Source organism: Otolemur garnettii, unplaced genomic scaffold (genome assembly GCF_000181295.1).
Source record: "Otolemur garnettii isolate 467f Iridium unplaced genomic scaffold, OtoGar3 scaffold00138, whole genome shotgun sequence".
In the NCBI taxonomy this organism is placed as follows: Eukaryota; Metazoa; Chordata; class Mammalia; order Primates; family Galagidae; genus Otolemur; species Otolemur garnettii.
The window spans coordinates 4,772,009-4,778,714 of NW_003852533.1; positions in this window are offsets into that span (position 1 = coordinate 4,772,009).

Consider the following 6,706-nt stretch of genomic DNA (forward strand, 5'->3'; position numbering starts at 1 on the left):
CACTGAGGCCTGTCTGGGTGCTCCCCGCTGATGAGTGTCTGGGTGCTCCCCAGTGAGGAGTGTCCGAGTGCTCCCCACCGAGGCCTGTCTGGGTGCTCCCCACTGAGGAGTGTCCGAGTGCTCCCCACTGAGGCCTGTCTGGGTGCTCCCCAGTGAGGAGTGTCCGAGTGCTCCCCACCGAGGCCTGTCTGGGTGCTCCCCGCTGATGAGTGTCTGGGTGCTCCCCACTGAGGAGTGTCCGAGTGCTCCCCACTGAGGCCTGTTTGGGTGCTCCCCAGTGAGGTATGTCTGAGTGCTCCCCAATGAAGTATGTCCGGGTGCTCCCCGGTGACGAGTGTCTGGGTGCTCCCCAGTGAGAAGTGTCCGGCTGCTCCCCAGTGAGGTATGTCTGAGTGCTCCCCAGTGAAGTATGTCCAGGTGCTCCCCGCTGACGAGTGTCTGGGTGCTCCCCAGTGAGGTATGTCCGAGTGCTCCCCAGTGACGAGTGTCTGGGTGCTCCCCAGTGAGGTATGTCCGGGTGCTCTCCGGTGATGAGTGTCCGGGTGCTCCCCAGTGAGGAGTGTCCGGCTGCTCCCCAGTGACAAGTGTCTGGGTGCTCTCCGGTGACGAGTGTCTGGGTGCTCCCCAGTAAGAAGTGTCTGGGTGCTCCCCAGTGAGAAGTGTCCGGGTGCTCCCCAGTGAGGAGTGTCCGGCTGCACACACCATCAGATGTGTCAGTGTCTCTTTCCTCTCTCCTGATGGGTGGAGACTGTATTACCTAACTTCCTTTCCCAGTACAGTCATACCAGGTGAACCCCACCTGTCAAGCTCTTGGATTTTGGGAGAATTCTACAACATCCATAACGTGAGTGGAGACTGGGAGGTGGAGTCATCCTCACTCCCAGGTGGCAAAACTGCACATCACCTGCTGATTCTGCCCACTGTGCACTGGAGCGTTTATAAAACAGATTACAGTTTACAGTCAGCCTGTAAGACGCGTCAGTAAAACCCAGCAGAAAATACACAAAGTACTATTAGGGAAATTCACAATGAGCCAACAGTCCTCTGGATCCTTATTTCACCCCACAGAGAAGATGCTGGGGCAGGGGCTGCTAATGCTGCAGTTTGGGCCTGAGGTCAGCAGAGAAACCCCACTTTTCTGTGTACCCCATTTTATAGGTCAAGCCTGGACGGCAGCTTTGCCAGGTCTGGTGCCAGGCAGCCTCAGTGAAGGGTCCCAGCTGTTTACATGAACTTCCCCAGAAAGCCGATCACCTGTCCTGGGGAGGAAGCCATAGGTCCTGTAGGGCACTGAGCTCAGGCTCCACCTCAGACATGGAGAGGAGGCAGCATCCCACTGTCCTCCCCCTTGTCCAGATGGCTTAGTCCAGACAACCCAGAGGGAACGGGTCAACGGGTGGACCCTGTACAACTCTAAGGACATATAGCTTGCTCCTGCATAACAACTTCAGAAAAGTCTGTTACACCAGAACAAAGGGCCTGAATATCTGCAGTGCTAAAATCAGTCTTAATGATGCATTTTAATGGCAACAGAGTTTCATAGAATAAGCAAAATCCTTGTGAAATAGGGTTTACGTCATAAAACTACATATATCAAAGAGAATTTAACATAAATTCTTTACATGTGATCATTAAAACAGCATAGGCAATGAACAGTGATTCATCTCCCCAGTAATAGGAAGATTGATTTAAACCAATAAAGACTAAAATATTCTAAGGTTGCTGTAACTTTATTCTCTTTCATCTTCATATATTTAATATAGTAGTCTACTTTCGGGAGGATAGCATTGAGCTTTTTTAAAAAAATGTTTTAAGTTAAAATAAAATGACTGTCCAAGAGAGAAATTGAAAAAGAATTACAGATGCAGCTGGTGGCGCTCCCCAGAGCTCTTATTATCAAACCCAAGGTGGCCACTCTGCAGCGGCTGCCCCAACAGAGCTCTACAGCCCATCACCAAAGAGCTTCATCTCCACCAGCACTGACGGTAACGGAGGAAACGCAGGACAGAAGGAGAAAGGAGAGAGACACAGAGGTGTGCAGAGCCATGTGGTGGGCAGGGAGGCTGAGAAGGTGCCACAGTACCGGCAGGAGAGAAGATACGTCGTGGCCGGGAAGCTGTTATCTCTGCCCGTTTCTGCATGAGGACCCGCCTTCCCACCCCCAACTTAGTGCGCACACTTTAGAAACTAAGGGTAAAAAATACTAAGGATTGTTCTTTACAGAAGGGCAGTGTACAGCCCAGGGTGGAGTCCCTGAATGCTTCACTTAGTGTATTTTAGAACCCGGCATAAAAGTCACCTCCTCTGTGAAGCCTTCCTCTGCACTTGTGAACTCTCAAGACACGGTTTGGGCTGCTGCTTGGTATTACCACTGGCTCAGAAATTGATCTCCATGAACGAGTATTGAATTAAATAAGAACACAGATTTAGGGTGGTGCTTTCATCGACCCCAATGAGCAATGTTTCACAGTTTTAATAAAATAAATAGATTTTATACCAAATTTATTTCACTTGAAACCTTGGCAAATGCGCCTTTAAATTGCACGTGTAACTAGATGTGATGACTTATGTCACAAATGTAACGTCCACATTGTGGTCCAGTGGTTAATGGGACATCTGGAGTGACCCACACGGCCCTGCTGTGACTCCGGTGAAGGAGACACAAGGAGGAACGGCCAGCCAGGTGATGGTCACACACAGGTGAGGCTGCAGGTGGGGAGAGGGCACAAGGCTGTCAGCCTCACTGGTAAGCCCGCAAGTTTCAGCAAATCACCAATGAAAATGCTTCTTGTAGAAAGAAAACATTTACCCACATTACAAGCCCTAATAAATCGTGCAGTAAGAACTTGTCACAGTCGTGAGCGTCCATTTGAGACACCCAGGGACTGCAATTGTAAGGACCACAGCACAGAGCTGGTGTGACCCAGCTGAGGCATCAGCCGCTTTTGTGGATGCCTGCGCAGGCTCCACTGAGGGCTCTGCTCATCTGCTGCATTCTGCAGACTAAGTTCTCAGGTGTATTTTCATGTTTTCTAGTTTGAAGCAGAAAATGACATTTAGTTTTATGGTAAGTTAAACAAAATACATTCTTTTACAGGGCTGACTAGAACATTCCCCCAAATACCGTATTTTCTAAGGGCACTGTTTACTTGAGACCTTAAATACCTAGAGAACAGGAATACTCAACTTGGTTTTAAGGTCTAACTCAAAACTTCACGTAGGCAATTAACATATGTGATTTGATGATGTAATACAGATAAGCCCCTTTTGCTGGTCAGTATAAACTGGATTAAGCAGATACAGTACATGGGCTAGTGGGATCACGTCTTACACCTACTTAAATAAAAGCCATTTTTCATGAAGCTATTATTAAACTGTCAGCTAATTAATTAGACAATTAGACATGGATGGAGAACCTTGATAACTCAGCATCTAGGGAAATATATAAAGTGTAAATGCAACCCTTACCTTCAAGAAGATTATAATCTTACTGAAAAGATAAAGCTCTAACTTTTAAAAGTTACGTTATCAAAATACAATGCCAGGCCGGGCACGGTGGCTCACATCTGTAATCTCACACTCTAGAAGGCTGAGGCAGGTGGATGGCTTAAGCTCACAGGTTCAAGACCAGCCTGAGCAAAAAAGCAAGACCCTGTCTCTACTAAAAGAAAAAAGAAAGAAAGAAAAACTGAGGCAAGAGGATTGCTTGAGCCCAAGACTTGGAGGTTGCAATGAGCTATGATGCCACAGCACTCTACCCAGGGTGACAGTTTGAGACTCTGTCTCAAAAAAAAAATAAATACAATGCCACAGATTTAAGGTAATAAACATTACATCCATTTCAAAAGTGAATTTCGGCCAAGCAATTCACTTTTGGGTCAAGTAATATTTACTGACAGTTAAATGGAGAACAATAGCTCTAACACTAGTGAGATGTCTCAGGAAGTTGGTTAAGACGCTTTATAACCCGGCCCTCTGCTACGTCCCCGTCCGATTTCTCTCTGCTGCTGCCTGCCCGGTGGGCTGTGCACTCTACCCAAAATACAGCAGTCCCACCTCCCCAAACTTCATGCTCTTATCTTCTACTTAGGTTGGTTCTAAACCCCACTTCTCAATGTGAAATAATCTCACACAGCAATATTACCAGAATTTACTGGCATCTGGGCTCCCCTTTATCTGGGTATTTGGCTAAAATACATTTTCTAATCTCTCTTGAATTTAGATGTGGCTGTCTAAGTGTATGAATCCCAAAATAGAGTGTGAATGAGGGTCATGGGGCCACTTCTTGAATTCCACCTGTAAATGTCTTATTCCAAGAGTTGGAAGATGGAAGAATCCAAGGTCCCCATTACTCAGGGAACACAGCCACCTTCCACCACTGCTCACCTGCTGTGGGCTGTTAACATTAGTGCCTACTGTGTTACCCCACAGGTATTTGGAGAGTTCATCTGTTACAGCAGCTCGAATTCCTTGCCTTAACCAGTAGGTCCTCCTAGCTGTTAGTCACAGATAGAAGTTCCCTCTTCTGCAAAGTGTTTTCTGCCTCCTCAGGCAGAATTAATCACCCTTGCCATTCTGTTCCCAGTGCATTTATGTGTATCTTTATTAATAGTGGTGTCTGAATCAGTTTGTGAGCTCCCTAAAGGTAGACCCCGCTCTACTGATCTGTGAACCCTCCATACCCAGCCCACAGTAGACGCTGAGGAGAGTTTACTGAGGTTGATGAATGATGGCATCTGAGAAAATCGTCCTGATTTTATAGAATGCTTGTGTATGAGTCCGGAGCTTCTGATGATGGGCAGCAGGCTCATCACACCCAGCCTCACACTCGGACCCTCAGAAGCTTCTTAGGGATTATGTCCTGCTGGCAAATAATTCTGATCTGTTGTGCTTTTTTCAGAGGACTTATTTTCCTTTAGACAAAAGAAACAGACTGAGGGATGTAAACAAGTGGTGTCCACTCAGTCACACTCCAGCCACAGGAATTTTTAAAAGGCCCACAAAGCAAATGTCCACATGAAACCAAAACTACACAAAGGCTCAATTTACAGTCTGTAAAGTCAAAAATGGAACAGAGTCCACACACTGCCAAGGAGTTCACAAGTATTTTGTGCACACTGCTCTCCCGCCCTGCACTGCCACACTCCAGGGGTCCTGGGGATTATGCAGGGATGGTGCAACTCACACTTACACATGGGCACACTCACAGATACAATCACACGCATGCACACTCGCAGTACAACCACACACACATGCATACTCGCACATACAACCACACACTCACACATGCACACCCACACATACAACCACATACATGCACACTCACACATGCACATTCCCATCTACAGCCACCTACTCATACATGCACACATATGTGCACATGCAGGACACTCACATGTGCATTCACACATGCACACTCATAGGTACTCACACACACATTTACTCACATAGCACACTCATGCACTCACATGTACCCACACGTACACACTCACACGTACATTCACACATGCACACTCACATGTACACACAGGTACACAGAGCATACTCACACTCACACATACACTTACACACGCACACACACACACTAAAGTTGGAGTAAGTCCCTGGTTTAAAGAACAAGAGACGAATCCTCCGTCCCGCACGGCTTTGCTGCAGTCCTGCCTCCTGGCGAGGACAATGGCTACTCGTGCCCAGTGTGTCCCAGAACCCAGAGCACTGACTTCCCAACTGCAGCCCTTTAATCCAGGACCTACAAATTCCAAGAGAAGCACAGCTGATGTGGAGTTTCTCATTCTCAGACTAAAATCAGCCTGGGAAGACCCCGTACCCCAACATAGGGACTGAAAAATAATGCACAGAAAATAACAGAGGGAGACGCCCAGATGCCCCTGAAGTGTCCTGTGCCCCAGCATCTGGGAGCCCTTTCCCCGGCCACTGGTCCGTCCTGACCCTTCTATCCAGTTGGCAGCCCGTGAACTGTGATCAAACTGATCAAACTGCATCTCCCCAACACACACCTGGGCTCCATGTGTGAAGAAGCAGAGAGGTCTGGTGTTCACAGCTTCTAAAATGCCATTATATTTAATTTTTTCCTAGGAAATTCTGACTGATATAATTTCCCAAACATAGTGAAGGTTCCAGTAAAATAAAAAACCGGACACAAGAAAACACATGGGGGCCTGTGATCTCTATCAGGAAGCTTTCCTATTACACAGAAGCCCAGAGCCGCGGCAGAGGACGCACTGTCACAGTGATGTTCACAGATGCTGAAACAGTACAGACGCTGCAGACAACCAAGCTTTCACTGTCAGTGGGGAATCTGAAGTCCTTAAAACTGCCCCCTCCTCGCCCTGTGCACAGGGAAGTGACAAGCACTCGCTTTATGTTCTGTCTAGAGAGAGGACAAAGGTGAGGCGAGCGTCACTAAAGTCACTCTGTGTCCAGCCCAGCAGTCACCAAGCAGCGACCTCACCCAGGATGTCGACTTGCAGCCCTGCTGGATGCCACTGGGAGGGAGAGGTGGGTACAGTGGTGGCTTCACCAGTGGAACAGGCCGTGCCCCTGACACTAACTACACGTTTCATGCTCCCCAGCAGAGCCCATCACACCAGGCTAAGTGTCCCCATGGAGGGCCAGGCAGCTGGGCCATGGCCCCAGGTGGACCCGCATGGCTAAGGCCCCGTGGGACCTGGGACTGTGGAGCCAG